At 48.5% G+C, this 19246-nt stretch overlaps 1 protein-coding gene across 1 annotated transcript in view; it reads right to left on the reverse strand.

Annotated features, from left to right (window-relative positions):
- The window catches only part of ahnak (AHNAK nucleoprotein), a 50660-nt gene that overhangs the window by 27135 nt on the left and 4279 nt on the right, over window positions 1-19246 (reverse strand). Inside the window, exon 2 of the mRNA XM_066718848.1 lies at window positions 4161-4224. The gene's annotated coding sequence lies outside the window, so the exon portion shown is untranslated. The remainder of the gene's footprint in view (window positions 1-4160; window positions 4225-19246) is intronic.

Below are 19246 nucleotides of genomic sequence, written 5' to 3' on the forward strand. Positions count from 1 at the left end.
GCATGTGGTGTGCGTTTGGCAGCAGAGCGCTATAGTCAGTAAACAGCATTCCTCGCACGGATAGATCACTTCAAAGAGGCATTCCTGTGCAGGTCCAAACACCTTAAAGGAACATTGCACATTGTGTCTCTTTGTATTGTTCTCTCTCCCTGTCTCTGTGTTACTGTGTCTCCTATTCCATTGTATGCGTTTATTACTACTGGATCATCTCTGGTCTCCTCTCTCTCGCTGTGCCTCCCTGTCCAACACTGCATTTTAGTTACTGAGTAATTCACGGGCAGAAACACACAGAGAGAGAGAGAGAGACAGAGAGGAGACAACAGGGGCGGGGAGGTCGAGCAGATGGTATAGACTCTCTTCTCTATATTAAGCCACTTGAGAATGAGAGCTAATGATAGCCTCTCTCAATGACCTGCCAGTCACCATTAACGGTCCAGACACTGGTCAGGAATATAAAGATCCGTGTTGACTATGTGGCAGTCCTTGATCGCCTTTGTGAGCGGGAGGGGTGCCGAATTGTCTCCCTACAATCAGACGATGCCATAATGAATCTGAGTTCATCACTAATTAATAACCAGAACACCGCAGACGTTGTTTCAGTCTGCAGTATCTAATTAGAGCGAGCGCTTTGCAATTAACGAGGTCTCCCCAGCTCGGCTCAACTCCTCCTTTCAACAGCCGTGTGTGCGCAAGGCAACTGCGGCCACCCAACCCCGCGGCTCTGTTGCGGCCCATTTTATGCAGGGCCCTTTTCAGCAGACCGGGGGCCACTTAGTGTCTCACTGTGCCCTGTTCTCTGGCCTTCACTGTTACCCATGTTAAGTGTAATCATAAACCATCTACCTGCTGTTAAAAATACTATAGTACCAATGCCTTTTAATGTCCCTGTCTGAGACAACAGCCACCCCCTGCTACTTATAGCTTGACACAGTGATGTAGCCTGTGGGGGCTTCAACCCCCTGCATCCTGCCACCTGGCTATGACACCGGCTTGAGATCAGCCCCTCTCCCCCTGGGCTGTGATCTATGATTCTAAAATAAGATGGGGCAAGGGAGGGAGCGATTTCAAAATAAATACTTTAATAAATAAATAATAAACAGATGAGAAAGGCACCTAATAAATCCTGCTCGACCACCTGGGCTGCAGCCCCCCATCATTATTGCCCAACACAAGTAACGGCTGTGTAGATTATGCTGGCGCCAAGGTGGGTGGCACACTGGCACCCGCATGGCCTGCCTGAAGTGCCACCAGGGGGCACTGAGACTTCGGTGAGCCTTTTTTTCAGGCTTCTTCCCCTCCCTCCCACAACAGCACTGGACAAATCACAGGCCAACCCCCTCGGGAACTCCTGAAGCCACCAATGAAGGTGTAGAGACACAGGGCCAGGGCTTTGACCAGTATGCCATTCAGGCCACAGGGAGGGAGACCCATAACATATCCATATATATATATATATATATATATATATATATATATATAATTTTTTTTTTTTTTTTTTTAACACAGGTTTTATATATAAACTGAAAATGCAGGAAACTTTCCACTACCCCCCCACCAAGAAGCAATTATTTCTGGTAATGTTTAGTCAACAAGAGATTTACAGGGACAGGCTCCTGGTCTGAAGGGGATGGTGACCAGCTTTGGCTCTTGCTCTGTGCTGAAACCCTCAGCATTATTGTTGTTGGCTGCAGTTGGTGTTTACAATAGCTGGCTGAATCTAGCCTGGGTGGGGGGTGGAAGGAGGTGGGGAGGAAAAACCAGCAGTAATATGTTTCCAATCAGATTCCAACTCCCAGGGTCTCCATTTAGTGAGAGAATGGCTCACACTGTGCCCAATATCTCTCCCCCTTTCCCCCTCTCTCTCTCTCTCTGTCGCTGGGTTGTTTTTGAGTTTTGCGAGGAGATACTGCTGCTCTTTCCCAACATTTATGCCCCCCCTCCTCTCTCCATTCTGGTGGAAAGTGTCTCTCTCTCTCTCTCTCACTCGCAGTTTCTCATTTCCTCTCTCACTCTCCCTCCCTCCCATTGTCTTGCCTTCCCATCTTCTCTCTCCCTCTCGCTCACCCTGCCTTCCTTTCTAACCCCTCTCTCTCTCTCTCTCTTTCTCATTTTACGAGGCACTGAGCTATCTGGGCAGTTCTTTTTCTCACGGGTTTGACAGATTCCTGGCAGGGTGATCACCAAAGGGAGGGAGGGAGGGGTAGAGAAAGTGAGAAAGAAAGAGTGAGAGAGAGAGAGAGAGAGAGAGAGAGAGAAAGGGGATATAGGGCAAGGGAGGGGGGAGGAGGGGAAAGAGGAGATATAGTCCTGATTTCAGTTTCTAAGGAATGCAACAGGGGCAAGCCGAAGGAACGCATGAGACAGAGAGAGAAGACAAACAATGAGGAATGAAAACAAAGCACGTCACCATGCAGCTCTGACATGGCTGGGAACTTCCAGGCTCTCGCGCTTCGGCAATGCACCTCGGCTACGCACTGACTGAGGGGCACATGAGTTCCGACATGCCCGCCCCAGGGCACAAGGGTTGGGCATCCCATGTCGATCAGTCAGTGCTTGAGGCGCCTCAAAAGCAGTTTAGAATTTAGCTTGAGCATCAGAATGAAATGCCACAGCCATTTCCTGTGGAATAGGGAACTGACTTTAAGGTGTTCAGGGTATGCTGTGCAGCGCCCCGTAGAGGTAAGGAAAATTGAAGGGAAACTGAAGCTGGGTTGATTTGAGCCTCTAGCGACTGGCCTGTGAGTCTGCATTCAGCCAATAGGACAACATGATTATTTTTGGCTTCTGTTTCAGATATTATATGTTTTTACTGCTTATACCATCCGGATGCATTGACCATTGACTTGCCCAACTAGGGCACCCCTTTCTGAAACAGTCAGTGGTGGTGTTGGAAATGTGTTGGTGGGGGCGGGGCAGTGGGAGGGAGGCAGTTGTGAAACTCATGATGGATGGTACTAGGCTGGTTCTAGACTGGCTGTAGACTGTTACTAGACTGATTCTGGACTGGTGTGGTGCATTTTGAAGCCTACAGTGCAGTGGAAGGTTCAGAAAGCTTGGAGGTGGGTGTGAGCCCCCTTAGATGGCGCAGGGATATAGAGACTGGCTAAGGCACTGCTGGGGTTTGGCACCCTGGAGCCTGCAATCATATGATGCCCTGATGTAATACAGCTTGTCTGGAAACAGCTCTCACTGATAAACAGGCCGGGGAGGAGACGGGAGTGGCAAATAATGGAGCGCCTTGTGTGCAGGGGACGGTGCGATCACAAGACCTCTGGTCACACGCAGGCCGCCACTGCCACCATAGAGAAAGGCAATTTCCCAGTCTTCAGTGTCATCGGGAAGAAGGGGAGATGGGAAAATGGAATGAGCGGGGGGGCGGGGGACAAAAATATGATTCACAGAATTAAAGATCATAAGAACGTTCAATTGGAAAATCCCATGATCCCATGCAAGAGATAAAGAGGGAGGAATAGGCTTGTCAGAGGAGCACAAGGTACAGGGACGAGGGCAAAGAGAGAGGAGAACCAGTTCTGATTAGGATGAGGACCCTGATTATAAATATTTCCCTTAATTAAGTAACCCACTTGAAATGTAATCTACTGGACTGTGTCTCTCCTGGACCAGGGCTGGAGACCCTGCTGTACAGGACTGTCTCTCTCCAGGACCAGGGCTGCAGACCCTGCTGTACTGGACTGTGTCTCTCCAGGACCAGAGCTGGAGACCCTGCTGTACAGGACTGTCTCTCTCCAGGACCAGGGCTGGAGACCCTGCTGTACTGGACTGTGTCTCTCCAGGACCAGAGCTGGAGACCCTGCTGTACAGGACTGTGTCTCTCCAGGACCAGGGCTGCAGACCCTGCTGTACTGGACTGTGTCTCTCCAGGACCAGAGCTGGAGACCCTGCTGTACAGGACTGTGTCTCTCCAGCACCAGGGCTGCAGACCCCTGGAGATCTATGTGGCCCATGTGGATGATCTTGTTTTTGTGTTTCCTGAAGACATGATTTCTGAAGCAGACCCGGCAGGTAGATCTTAAGCTGCACACAATCTGCCAAAGTCTGTACCTACACATCAGTTGGAGTGTGACCTGTAGATATCATCCTCGTAATATCATGCTGTCAAGAAACACGTCGGTGTGAAAAGAATGAGAAGGGAGACCTACCTCCTGCCTGCTTCAACCCGCGTCTGCTCGTCTCCCTTCTTTTTTGTTTTCACACTGTCCCAACCTGCAGAGGAAGAGAAAGAGAGAGGGAGGTCACATAATAGTAGGCATAATAGGCATAATAGTAGACTGATCAACTTTACAGGTGAGGAGAAATTTAAAAAACAATTATGGAATACCAGCACATTTATTTACATCAAGGCCCTGCAGAGTGCACAGCAGTGTCCGCAACAGTGTGGCCTCTCTCAGGGCCCAGCCTGCATTGCTGCCACTTGCAAATCAGCCCCTCCCGGAGCACTCCCCCCCATTTGCCTGTGGAACAGCAAACCGCAGCCAAGCTCACTCACTGCAGAACTGAAACCAAATTCCTTTCTGATTCTTTCAAAACAGCACCCCACCCTCCCCCTCCCCCTCCCTCCCCAGCCTCCACCCTCCACCCTCCGCTCTCGGCAGGCAGGGTGAGGCTGCTGCACAGCTGGGCCTCTTTTGCAGAAGAAGACTGAAGAGCTGGATTGTTGCGGAGAACGGATCCCTTTCCAAGCCCCGGGGTTGTAACTGTGAGGAAGGTGGGTGGTCTGGTGGAGATAGCAGGCCTGTTATTGGGAGGTTCCCCGTTCAAGGCCTGGCATTGACAGCGGGCAAAGTTATTGAATGCTCTCATGCAAAATTGGGTTACCCACTCCGCCAAGAAAACCCCAGCCATAGTACTAATGTGCCATAAAAATCCCCGTAAGTTACCGAAAACAAGACAAGAAAGTTCCCTTATTTTCTTAAAAAGTATGTTTTCTATCTTGATAAAAGTGCTCATGGTGAAAGGTTTGCTAATGTAGGAGGAGTAATTGATAATTTCAGGGGAACAGCAGCAAAATGTCACCTATATAAGTATTTAATTTTATTTTTCCATAATGGTTTGAATAGGTCATGAAACTACTTCAGAGAGAACAATGATTAAGCTTCTTACGGGCCTCGTTTTCCTTGTTTAATTTCATATCCTGCGTTGCTTGTATGCTTTTTCACTTTCTAAAGCTTGGTTTTTATTGTCCCTTTGTTCATTTGCTCAATTCTTTATTTTTTTGTCAATGACTGGGATTAAACTTCCCTTCCTGCCCAGCCACCTCCCTAGGTCTCCACGGCACAAAAAGTTAGATCTTAATCCGAAAGGGAAACCCCAAAGCCAAAGGAATGTTACATGAAAAAAATGTGAACCATTTTGGACAATTGATAACTATTGCAAATGGGTCTGCTTTCTCTCGAAGCTGGGCTGCAGGCAGTGCAGGGAGTCAGTGAGCAATCTAAGTGCCACTTTCTGTTCTGGTAGAAACAGCACCCCCATGCCAGCAAACAGCAGAACAAAAAAAAACTTGCTGCAGATCATGTGATTCTTGACCCAGATTGAATCTAAACCAAAACATTAAAAACTCTGCAATGTATCAGATGCTTGCCTGTATCTCTCAAAGTCACAGTAATGAGTTTGGAATTCACTGGGGAGGGCAGACAAGTTTGGCCCTCTTAGATGTGCACATCTGTGCTATCAACACAGGAGACGGAAACTAAGAATTAAGTTATTTTTCAGAGAGGAGAATGCATCCAAGGGAGGAGCCGATACCGATATGGGATTCCATAGCGCTGAGTTTCTCTCACACTTTTAGAAATGATTTGAGGAAAAAGGAGAGAGAAGAACTGAATTGTTGGAATTACCCACCAATCACCTTATCTCCCAGTCCCGGGTCAAAAGGGGGGAGTGTCGAGTACATTTTTCAAAGAGACCGAAAAGGTTGCAGGTAGTGCAGTGCTGGTAAGGAATGGCTCGGCTGACAGCCAGAGGAACGCGGCAGGGACAGAAAGGCCAGAGGGAGAATTTGAAATAAAGAGGTGAGACATTCAAAGGACGAGAGCAATGTGGGAAGTATGTGTGGGTTGTGCCAGAGCCTCCCCCCAACAACCCTGCTGCAGCCTTCACATACGGCTGGGGCTGAGAAGCCACCAGGGTGCCCCTCTCTGAGGTAGTGTGGGATACAACAGTCCCCAGCGGACAAAAACTTCCCAGGGTGGGAACTGGGGTGTGTGTGTCCTGATCACAATATGCAGTCAGAACACAACTGGCTAACCAGTTGGTTTTTCTTGAGAGGGGATCAGTGAACGATAGCAGCAAGGAAGTGCAGGTAAGGCCCTTTAGTAACCAGGCTGCCGTGCCTTGGATAGCGGCCCAATAAAATACAGGGAATGCCCCCTGCTTTTCTAAGTGCAGCTCCACACCCTGCCCTTTTAAAAGCACCCTAAAAACCACATATAGAGACACCGATTAACACTGATGTGTGTAACATAATGTGTCTATTATATTGTACCGATTGTAACAAAAAAAATATTATCACCAGGACCTTTACATGTATAGAGATTTTAGATACGGTTTACCATATTGATATACAGTTTATTTGTTTTTTTTAATTACACTAATTCTATAAATAGCATAATTACATGATCTGGGCTCAGCCAATCCGCTCCCTGATAGCGCGGGCTCACAACGGCCCTCTCCCCTGAACTGGGCTGTATCTGCTTGGTTGCTATACCTCCATGTTGCCAGGCCAGCAGAACACGGTGTGTAATCAGCTGGTCTGACCTAGCCTCCAAGGTGTGCTGTTTGCTAAAGATTAGGAGCACAAAGGGGTCTAGCTGGGGAGATACAGACAGCCAGGGTGTTACTCTGTGGACTGTAGTAGGTGTGTACTCTGGCCACCTTTTCAACCCCTATTTCGGGGCAGCTGTGCCCCGTTACCCACAGCTACTGCCAATAGTACCCATACAACAGGTATATATAGTATAGTACAGGGACCCCTGTCAGTGTGTGACCCCAGGTGTGTGTATACAGTACAGTAGTGTGTGTGTGTATGTAAATCAATGTCCTGTACCAGCATTTTGTTCCTATTTCTGCTATTCAGTGCCCAGTTGTTTCAGATCCTCCTCCAAGTCCTCTCTTAGGTTCCCTCTTCTCCTTTCTCATTTGCTGGCATCTGGCCTCTGCTCCCTGACTGCCCAGCCCAACCCCCCACACGCATATTCATGGACCAGAGTGTGTTAAGGGCAACTCTTCCACACAATACACATCGTAAACACATCGCACCTCAACCTCCTTCGGCCCTCTCGCTTTTAACACCTGCCTCCCTGCCTCTAACTCCTGTTCCTTTCCCCCATCATGTGAGGATCTAAGATGTGGCTTAGCTTAGCTTTAGCCTGCATCCTGCTCCTCACAATCCACTCCCTAGCCTCCCAGGAGGAAAGTGCCAGAGGAAGACTATAGATTTTGCACCACAGTGTCTATGGCTGGTGGCGCTGGGCGGGGCTGGGCGGGGCTGGGTGTTGGCTCATTGGAAACTGCCAATGTCTTGAGGGCCACAGAATTGAGCAGGTGTCTCAGGTGATCGAGCTGCCTTTGATATTTATTGGGTTATCCATATCAAAGTGTTCAAGTCTAAGCCTGCCTTGCTGCTCAAACCTCAATAGATTTATTCCTGCTCTTAACTACCTCTCTGCTGCCCGAGGCTACACTTCAGTGTTGAGCTCGGTCCTTAACCCAGATTTCTACCACACACAAAAAAAACAAAAAAAAACGTTTGGTTTGGTATTCTTTTGGTTGTGTTCTGTCTGGTTTTGCTTTCAAAGGATGAACCCATTTCCAAGCCCAGGTCCAGTACAGAGTGTTGCAGGTGAGCTTCCTGTGCAAACAGGTTAAAGAAAATGGATGACTATTGTTTTTAGCTGAAGGGGATTGGAAGGAGGGGGAGGGAGGGATTCTCTTGCTTTGACAAAATCATCCCACAGAACTGTTTGTGCGTTCAGAGCACACTAGGAGACAGGGACCCAAGGACAGGAGAAGAGTGGACCCTTACACAAAGAGTGGCGGTGCTCAGGAGCGACCTGCCCCCGGGCCTTGTAGCAGAAATGGACTATCTCGCTCCCTTCAGAGAAACGGGTGAGAGGCTGGGTACAAGACCCCAAACATGCTACCCCTATGGAAAAATTATTTGCAGATATATGGCAAGGTTCATTTCCATAATATATTTTCAACCTCTGAAATAAATATATGACGAATTCAAATATATTTAAAACGCATCCTACATGTATGCCACAAAAATGGTCCAGTTTTGTCATGTGAGAGAGAAGGATCACACACTTCCACCACAGGTTCAGGATTTGTGTCCCCCATAGCGCACGCTTCTCCGTCCTTTCTGCGGAGTTTGCTTGGATGTGCGACTGGCACTGTGCTGTCCTGGGCCAAAAGCAGACGTTTTCCCACAGGTTTTACACTCAATCTATGGGCCGTGCCGTATTGAGAGAGTGCCAAGAGGGAGAGAGGGAGAAAGAGAAAGAGAGAAAGAGAAAGAGAGGAACAGATATTGAGAGAGTGCCGAGAGGGAGAAAGAGAGCTGAAGGATGCAGTTAAAAGCTGTCAGCACCGCCTCCTCCTCCAGATCGTCCAATTCCAGTTTCCAGGGTTTTAACCCCCCCGCTCAGCCCAAAATAGACTGGATCCATGACGGGGCTGAGGCAGATGCAGGTAAGGCCAGGCAGTGGGTGGGGAGACAATGGAGACGTGTCACACTGTTTATGCAGACACGTGCCCACGGGGCAGCTGTGCACACCGGGAGCGAGAGCGAGCGAGTGACAAACACAGCTGGTCCCCTTCGAGGCTGGGACGCCAGGAGCACACTTTGCAGTGTGGTGTGGTGCAGACAGATCCCCTGCTTCCCCACTTGGATTCGAACCGCCATCTTGCCAGCACAGAGACAAACCTGCCACGCCCACTGCCGGGTGCCCTGAAACTAGAGGGCTTCGAATGCTGCATGTCGCATGCTAGTGGCCCCGTCAGCGTGGCTCCCTTTGGTTTACATAGGTTCCTTTATCTGGTTTACCTCAGTGGGTGTGATATATTTAAGACCCGCCCCCCGTTAGATCATCCCACAGCTGTGAAGGGGCCTGAGGCTGGCAGTCCCCCGAGGCCTAAAATTTACCTACATTAAAAAAAAAAAATTAAACAATGGGGTAGGCAACGAAACATTTTGTTCCTGAGTGACATCAGATGATTACTAATAAACAGAGAGTGAGTACAGACAGATTTCCATATCCTTTTCCGGGGAAAGCAGCTAATCATTTCTGAGGAATTAAAGGGGCAGTTACCGGGCTACAAGTCGCCTAAACTTGCATCGTAAAGCTGCTGGGCCTTGAACTGACACAGAGACAACACAGCAAATTGTCATTTCCGCTTCAGATTTACCATTAATCTTGAACCAGTAAAACAATACCTTATGAATTACAAAAGCAGCACACAAAAAAAACCACAAATGCATTGACTAGGCCTGTGTAAGGACAAAAGTTTTATTAAGTAATAGGCAATTTGTTACCCTTGAAATCATAAAGACAACATTTAGTAACTCACAATTGATCTATTGGCCAGAACAATGGCATATTGCAAGTCACAAGAACGGCAAAACAGCACATATTACAATCTAAAATGCATACAACCATGATGACACACTACAGTCTTTGCAAGGAACCTTCCCTTTAATGAAACTAGGGTCTGCATCATACAGCGCCTTACGCTATTGGCTATACTACAATCGGATCTACTTATTACTATCTATCTATGAATATCCTAATTGTCACTAAGTGGGACTGAGCAGAGCAATGTTGTGACCCCATCGATTCCTTCTCTTGGAATTCAGATCCGGTCATGGCCTTCATTTAGTTAATTGACCCTTAATTGCTTAATTGAGTCTACTAACGAGGACCAGTAGACCAATAGATCAACAATGCTGATGGTCATGTGCACTGTGATGAGGAGGCACCCCCTCTACAGTCATCACCAGAGAGTTGAATCTGCATCCACCCATTTGTAGGTTTATTGGGAAGAAAATGTATAGTTCCTAGTGTACACAACATCCCAGGTTGATTTATAACAGGCATTATAAAAGTTGATAGAAGTAATTCCACCCATTTGGTAATACACTGCAGAAATTAACCTCCCCATAAATTATATGAACATATAAATATGGAATACAGACTGAAATTAATTTAAACTGGATGTATTTTTCAGTTACAAACAAGGGGGTGGGGGGATTGGAAGATGAGAATTATAAGGGTCATACATAATCCAGCACATATTAACATGTTCTTTGTTTGCTTCCTCACAGGAGAGCTGCAGTCTGTGCATGGTGTGTGCGGCCCTGACCCTCTCCCACACTTTACCCCAACAGCCAGGGGCCCCAGACGGCACTCTGCCACCAGACCAGTCGAGCCAGTTCTCAGGCCTCGCCCTCTCTTCTCTCACTCTCTTTCATTCTGCACAATATACTTTCTGGCCCTCCAGCAGAATCAACCCTTACTTTCCCCCTCCCCCAAAAAACTGTGCCCTTCTCTCTCTCTTGCTTCCTATCTGTATCACCCCTTCTCTTAATCTATCTCTCACCCCCCATCTCTCTTACTTGCTATCTCCCTCTCTCACTCTCTCTCAATCTGACTTCCTATCTCTCCCTCTGTATATCTCTGTTCACCAGTGTTGGGCACATTTCTTGTGTGTCTGGGTGTGCGTGTGTGTGTGTCTGTATCTGTACAGTGACTAGCTAATGCATACAAGAAATCAAGTATAGTAGGAGTGAAGTGTGGATACGGAATTTCATATCGTTACATAAATAGGCCGCTCTCAGCTTTACTGATTGTGAAACTCATGAACACTGTCCGCTATGAACACTGCTGCTCCAACCCTCCAGTACAGTGAAAAGACACAGGGAAATATTTGACTTAGTGTGGCAAACTAACTAAAGCCCCGTGACACTGGCACACCAGCCCAGGTTCTGACCCACTGTTCTTTAGCAACCATGGGTTAGAGGAGGCTGTCGGAGGGGCACACAAATCACCTGTATGGTGTGTTGGTTGGAGAGGGCCAGCTACACACGCTGCCCCGGATGCAGGGCGGGAGGGCCGCAGCCGTCCTGGGTTGAGTTGCGTGTTCAGCACTCTGCACCTCTTGGATACAGTTTCTCACTGTCAAGCTCCAGGCATGTTTGTTGCAATATTGCAAGAGGGCGGCCTGCCAAGCCAAGCCAAACCAAATTCCTCTCCCATCCCCCTCCCCACCTTTCAACCCTGGCCCTGGCGGGCTGACGGCTCATTTGTGTGGGTGCCAGGATCCACAGGCCGGACCGACCAAAATCATGATCTCACCACACCTGCCACAATGTACTGACCCACTGCTGGCCGGCCCCTGGTCCCAGAGGGCCACAGAGTCTGTCTTAGTGTTTTGCAATTTATTCAAACCCTCCGCTACAGAATTGGCTTAATTATCCCATCCAGGCGGTCCCCTGCCTTGCGCCCTGAGCTGTCTTCTATCACACTCTCTGTCTCGGTCTCTCTATCTGTCAGTCTCCGATTCAATGCATCGGGTAATTTCCCTTTCTCTCTCTCTCTCTCAGTCCAGAACCCCCTCACCATTGTCAACTTTCTTGCACCATTTCCCTTGACATGAGTATCCCACCCCACCCCACCCCCTCTTTCCCAGTCTGTGTCACCGCTTCAGCCAGTGTTGAAATATGACTTTGGGAGTTTCACAAGGCTGCACACATTCCTGTCCTGTGAAAATCCCTCCAACACCCCAGGACAAGCATAGACAAGCCGGGGTAGCAGCACACTCAGAGAGGAAGAGAGAGAGAGAGAAAAATACAAAGAGATTTCAGAGCTAATCACAATCTCCAGTACCATCCTAAGACACGGCCTGTCACTCTGCAATAGACGCCCTGTGATGGCTGACTTTGATTGGTCAGCGCTACTCAAAGGACGTTCCGCCGCAGAGGGAAGAACCAAGCAAGTCCCGAAAGATTCGATCAGCCCACCTCGTGATGCGACGCTGGATGGGTGGGGAGGCACCAGCCGGGACTGGCCCCTGCTCTCCAAGTGCTATGCCAGTCTAGGGCAGAGGGAGTCACCCTGGTGGCCCATAGTCATTTCAGGGCTAGCCCTTGGTAACAAATTCTCATCGTGTGACTGGAAATGAACAATGAATTAGTCAGACGACATGCTTGGTGGTGCAAAGTTCTGCTGGGAGGCACCACGCCTACTCTATAGGGTAATATGCCAATCTTTACTGTAATCTCAGGAGCTATACAGGGTACTATGGCCAAGACGAAAAATGCCCCAGGCAAGGACAGCAATGAATGCTTTTGGACTTGGGACTCCTGTATTGGCCAACCTGCAAAAGACAAAGCTGCAGTAAGGAGCACAGGGCACCTCAAACCCCCCAGCCTAGAGTGCTAGATTTAACACTGCCCTCAAATTGGGACTGCTATACTAAATCCATTTCTCTACCTCTCTCTCTCTCATCTCTGTATCTCTCTTGCAATCTCTCTCGCTCTGAAAATATAGATGCATCAATATCTATAATTATCCTTTCTGTGGTACTGCCAATGAGTCACAAGCTGTAGTCGGCAGGAAGCTCCGTGCTCATCCTCGTGTTACAGAAGCTGGTGTGCGTGCATGTGTGTGTGTGTATGTGTGTGTGTGTATGTGAGAGGGAGAGAGAGAGCACACATGTGTGAGGGTGTGGGTGTCAGAATGTTTATGAGTTTGTATCGTAGAACGTGTGTGTGAGGTTATGGGTGTCAGAATGTTTGTGAGTATATATCTGAGAATAAGTGTGTGTGTGTCCATATGTATCTGTGTATATGAGAAAATATGTATATGTAACTAACAGACAAGCTGTGTGTCTGTGTGTTTGGGATCATGTGTGCAATGTGTGCATTGGTATCTATATGTGTGTGTGAGAGAGAGAAAGAGAGATGAAAAACGTTTGGCGAGTGTGACCATGTTGTGGCCAGCCCACCCCCTCGTCCCCCCGCCTAGAAACCTAGAATAAAAATACCACTCTAAACATACATTCTGAATACCATTCCTATTGACAGATTCCATTCCAGACATGCATGTCAAATCCTCTGGGCAAAATTCTCCTCACGGCGAAGGCCACTGCAATAGGAGGCAACAATAACAACAACAGAGAAACACTTACAAGTTTCACAAACACACACACGCACACTCTCTCTCCCGGACTCACACAGACACATATCTACTCACACAAACGCACACTCACATACAGCCACAGCCACACCCACAGACACAATAAGCCTGCACAAACACACACAGACACACCCACATGCTCACACACAGACAGACCCTCAGAGTGGACAGACACAGGGGTGGGATGCACCCAGAAAACAAGAGAAAAGGAAATGGGGGGGGGCTGCTCTTCCCTTTTTAGAAACTGTAGCAGAGAGAGAGTAGAGTAGAGAGTACACTCACCCCCCCAACCTGAATTGTGCGCCCACAGCACGCTACATCTACCACCCGCCACTGACACACAGAGAACAGCCTTGAATGAGGGCAGCACAACACTGAGCACAAAATCAAGGCCGGCAGCCTCACAGAGAGAGAGAGAGGGAAGGGGATGTTGTGAGGTTATGTGAGGTTAGGTGCCATTGTTCTGATGATGCTTGTTGTTAACATTGTGGATATGTAACGTTTGTGTTGCGTAAATGATTTGGGAACGCCGGATCCCTCCCGTTCAAGCCAATAAAGTCAGAGAGACAGAGAGATTACAGATAAACTGAAACAGGACTTGTCTTTCTTTCTTTGTTTATTATCTGCTATTTAATTTGACAGTGGAGGGCAGGGCAGTGGGGGGGGCTTTGAGTTAATGGACTCGCAAATAGCCAACTCTGCCAGAGGAGCCTTATATAGCACTACTTCAGAGGCAGAAACAGCAGCCCCCTCCCCTAACTCCTCTCCCTCTCCCTCTCCCTCCCTCTCTCTCTCTCTCTCTCTCTGACTTACTCCTCCCTACTCTCCCCCCTTCCCCACATGCACATACACACACACTCAAACTCACACACACTCACACCGCTCCTTGCATGCATGCAATCACACTGACCACTCTCCCCTACTCAAGCAAACACACACAGACAGTCCCAGCAAGACACACTGCGCGCCAACCCCCACCCCTCTCTCTCACACACACACACACACACACAGCTCTGCCATTCTTGAGGGGGCAGTCGTGTGTCTGTCATTCGGTGCCCGTCTCGCAGGGATGGTATGTGAGCCGCTAATGATCTGGAGGCCAGGGAATAAACACGGCTCTGTTTTGGCACACTGAGCCACCCTGAACTGCCCACAGACACAGACAAGAGACAGAGAAAGCATGCAGGAGAACACGGGGCAGACACACAGACACGGAGAAAACACATTGAGGAAAACTCAGCAAGAAACCACATGTCCAAAACACACACACACTGTACTGCTGCAAAATCAGTATACAAAATCGCACACCCCAGAAACTCACCACCACAGCACAGGAACAGAAAGAGCATGAATGAACAAACACACACACACACACACACACACCTACAGCCGGGCCTCACGACACTGAAGGCCTTGGCCACAACTTCTAAAGTGATACCTGCCAGATATTTAGTATAACTACCCAATTGCTGCACTCCGAACACAGCTCCACAGCCCCCCGCCAGCAACACGAGGAGCCGGGGGCACAAATCAGCCTTCACGTCACGCTCACTTCCTGGAAGGGCGCTATGGCGTCTTCTGCTTTATCTCAATTTTATTTTAATTGGCCAGATGTATTAAATTAACTGGGTACCATCATTCTGAGAACAAGGCCCAGAATGCTTTGCAGACTCTGACCGTCATGGGATTATTATTAAAAATCGAATTAAAAACATCAGGAACCCCCCGCCCCCCACCACCATACGGAAAAGCATACATTGTTTATATGGTGAAAATGAATGTGATCCATAGATTTCTTATTTGCCATGATTGCTTAAAAGTATATTCCAAACACACAGGATATAATAGGATATAATCCCTATATTTATCTGATAGGATGACAACATATTCTAGACGTGAACCGCGCCGTCTGTTTTCGACCTGTAACACAAACACACTGACGACAGACAAACATATATCAAAGACCAGGTGTTTCCCATATTTTCAGTCTATACACCTGAGGGGTTGATTCTGGCCTATGAAAGATTGAAGGATCACACATTTCTAACCTATATTACAAAAATATAGTTTCCCACAGGCCTAGTGGTGTTGGATATCATCCCAATCGAAAGACACTGAAGACCCAGGTCAAGTGAACGCCGTATTTTAGCAGATGCTTTAAATGAACACACAGTCTCTCGCCCCCTGGCACTGCCGTTGCACCTGCACAGCCCTAGTGGCGTACTAGTGTCTCCTGTACCTGAACTGGGGCATTGCACTACATACAGCCCTAAACTACAGGGCTGTGTATCAGATGCTTCAACAGTCACAAGGCTGACATCATCCTCCTGTCCTGGGCAAACACAGGGCACCATGAGTCAACAGTGCCGCCGGCAATTTGCACTGAGAAAATATTGTGCACCACGGAAAGAAAAACTGTAGGAAAGAGTGCCAAACAGCTGTAGCAACAGGTGGGGGGAGGGGGTGCTTTTCGGACACCCTGTAACCCGAGCTTTAGTCCTTTCCTCTGCCCTGCCTGCTGAGAGGCATGCTGGGAGGTGTCGCTCACTCTGTCCTTTATTCGTCCCTCCTGTGCTGCGGTGGTAGTATTTCCTGGGAGGGAGGGGCTGGGGGGGTTGAGGCAAAAGTAAATTCTATCTTCGAACTGCCGTGATCCCAGTATCGCAGCAGGCAGGGCGAGCGCACAGTGACACACTCCACACTCCGAGGGGCAGTGAGTCAGATTCTCATGGGTTCTCCTGAGTTGAGGGTGGTGGGGAGGGGGGCTGGAAACATTTATTCCAACTGGAACTAAAATTGCAATAGGAGGTGATACATTTCTAACTGCCCCCCCACCTCCCCAAGCTACACAACTGCTCTGACACTCACCCCAGAGCCCTGTATACTCAACACACAGCCTGACCATACAGGGACACCCAAACACAGCATTTCATGTGTATAGTAACCTGTTATAGTGTGTGTAGTGTATACTATAAAGTGTGTATAGTATGTATACTATGTATATTGTGTGTATAGTGTATAGTGTAAAGTGTGTATAGTGTATATAGTGTATAGTGTATAGTATAGTTTGACAGATCTGGGCCAGGCCTTGCAATGCATGAGGGAGGGCTGGGTTGGCAAAGGCCTAAAATGCCCCAGTCACCCACCAGGGAGCATAGCCTCTTCCCCTCCTCCCGCAGAAATGGTGGGCCAGAGCCAATGGGGATGCGCAGCGCGGGAGCCCAGACACCGCAACGGAGAAGCAGCCGACAAGAAGCTTTGTGTTGGGGTTCCGAACCATTCGCCGTGGGGGGGGCGGGTGTTGAAGCGTGACATAGATCACACGATTTCCAGACCATGGTTTACCGCTGACACAGACGCATCACAAGTGGCATAGATGTTATAATTATGGGTGTGTGTCTGGGGCGGGGGGGGGGGGGGAATTGTGAAATCAGCCAAAAAACACTGCAGATTTCCGGAGGGGATTTTGTGCCTGTCGCTTCCCCTCACCCCCCCGCGATGCGGTGTTGTGTTTGTCGGCGGACCCTAGTGCAGCTCAGTGCAGGGCGTTGCCAGAGCCGCCGCTGCCGCCTGGCCCTGGGCTCAGAGCTCTCTTGTTTTGTGTTCAGTTCTTGGCACACGGAGGCGGGTGTGATGACTCAGACTGCACAGGCGGTGGTGGGGGTTTGCCGCTCTTGGTGGTGTGGCATTAGCCTTCAGTGCCCCCCTCACAAGGACAGTGCTAACACGAGACTTGATGGCTAACCCTAAATAGAGGAGAGGGAGGGAGTGGCAGCTAGGACAGGAATCCTTTGAAGACAAGGCCCCTTGAGTACGCTCAGCAGATCTGAAAACCTGTCTATCTCCGACCTCGACGCGGCCGTAACTGGATGCATCTGCCCGGCGCAAAACCTCCACATGTTGATCTGTATTTGAATGAGGCCGAGAGTGAGGCGCCTAATGGGACAGTGTGTGTGTGTCAGCCCTGCTCTGAAGACACACACACACATACAGACACACACCTAAAGGATTCGTCAATACACACAAGCATATGAGGATGTAACATGAAATGTAAGGCCAGAAACAGACAACAATGGAGTGGAGGTGTGGAAAAATATTAAAACGACAAGAAGGGAAAGAATAGGCGCATAAATCCATCAGTGCTCTCACATACGAAAGCCACTGGAGTGTGGGGGGGCGCAGTAGGCCCTGTGTGTGCTAGAAAGCCCCACCCCCAGCGATTGCTGCTGGAAGTCACCCATCTCTCCACCACTGGCTGTGCCTCTACCTCACACTCACAGGAAGCGGCCGGGGGAAGTGTGCGAGTCGCTGGTGTTTCCTACTCAGCACTGTGGCACAGTGAGATTCTAGAATGAGGAGGCGGGCAAACACGCACACACACATACGCATGCACACACAACAACACACACACACCCTTTTGCCACACTGCTTGTGAGGGATGTCAACACAGGCTTGCCAGAGAAGAACTCATAAAAAAAATCATCTCTGCCTAGCAGGACTCATTCAGGAGGCCCCAGCAACACAGTGCATCCAAGCGGAAACAGGGAAGATGGGATGTGTGGCGGTACTCTGCGCTGCGGTGTTTGGGGCCGTGCTTCACTTCCCATGGCTGCACACTGGATGTGACTCATCCCATTGAGCCATTTCACCCCCTAGAGAAGTCTGGGATAAGGACCGCCTGACGACCTCTGAGCCCCGCTGAAATTAGCATACTTTGCAATTATTGCTGACCACACTTTGCTGTCATGGATGTTGTTGTCAGTAATTGCTAACAACTCATTTAAGCCTTGTTATTTTCTTTTCAATCGGCATTGATTGGCAGGTTATATGACAGCAGTCCAAAGATGTCTCTCCCACCCCAGTGGAGATCAGTGCGTTCCCATACATCCCTTCAAGTGGTGCCTGTGCAATTTATATTATTAATATATATATATATATATATATATATATATATATATATCTTACATACATATACAATATGAGTTTCACCCACAATCTCATTTATGGACCTTTACATTCACTGCATTAGCCAAAGCCCTGGGGAGTGCCTCCCTTGGCACAGCGCGGTTTTGGGTTACTGTGGACCCCACTCAGAGCTGAGACTGCTGGTCTATTCTACAAAAGGGCCACACCACGCTGAAGCTCCCGTGCCACACCCTACTAAGCACACTCTCTGCTGGGAGCCGGTGTGTTGTCCGGAACACAGCTCTTATTTGATGTTGACTTTCCAGTCTCCCACAGCACAAAGGGTGCCGGAGAGGACGAGGAAGAGGGACAGGGTGTGGCACTGGGTGTGGGAGTGGGAGTGGGCCAGGAGTTCTTGGTCAGGAGTTCCATCGGACTCCATGACAACTCACCACCCGTGAGACACTTCCTCACGTGTGGATTACTTACTGCGGGCCGGGGCTTCCCAGACGGACTCCTTGGCTACCACCCCATCCCCCCATACCCTTTGGGAAGAAACTTATACTTTTAAGATATTATAGGCAATGGATGATCCTTTATTCAATAGTGGGTGTGGGCTCTGGACTCAATCCCAGGTTGGGGACACTGCACCTAGATTGATCCAGTACAACCCCAGCTGTATAAATGGGTAATTGTTCATCAAAATAATGTGATATATTGTATCCTGTATAAGCCACCCTGGATAAGGGCATCTGCTCAGAAATATAATAATAATAATACTATATATTTTCGACATACAAAATAAATAAACAGATTGCAGAAATACGTTTCAAATCTATATATCGTCTGTATTTTAAAGATATAAACATGGAGCCAGTTTAGCTTCAGCTTGCATTGATTAAAAATAGAGGTTTGTGCCAAAAGGATCCACCTGACCCTGCAGTTCACTTCAGTCAACCTTCAATCACACTAACCGCTGCACCGCTCCTGTTTGGAATGTTTGGAGCTGATACAGTTGCAGATTATAAACAACTTTAAAAAATATATAAAGCAATAACCTCAGTACCTTCAAATAATGGTTTAAGCAGCTGACAACCACCTAAAACAATCTAATCTATACAAAC

This window comes from Amia ocellicauda, chromosome 12, assembly GCF_036373705.1.
Source record: "Amia ocellicauda isolate fAmiCal2 chromosome 12, fAmiCal2.hap1, whole genome shotgun sequence".
NCBI classification, from domain to species: Eukaryota; Metazoa; Chordata; class Actinopteri; order Amiiformes; family Amiidae; genus Amia; species Amia ocellicauda.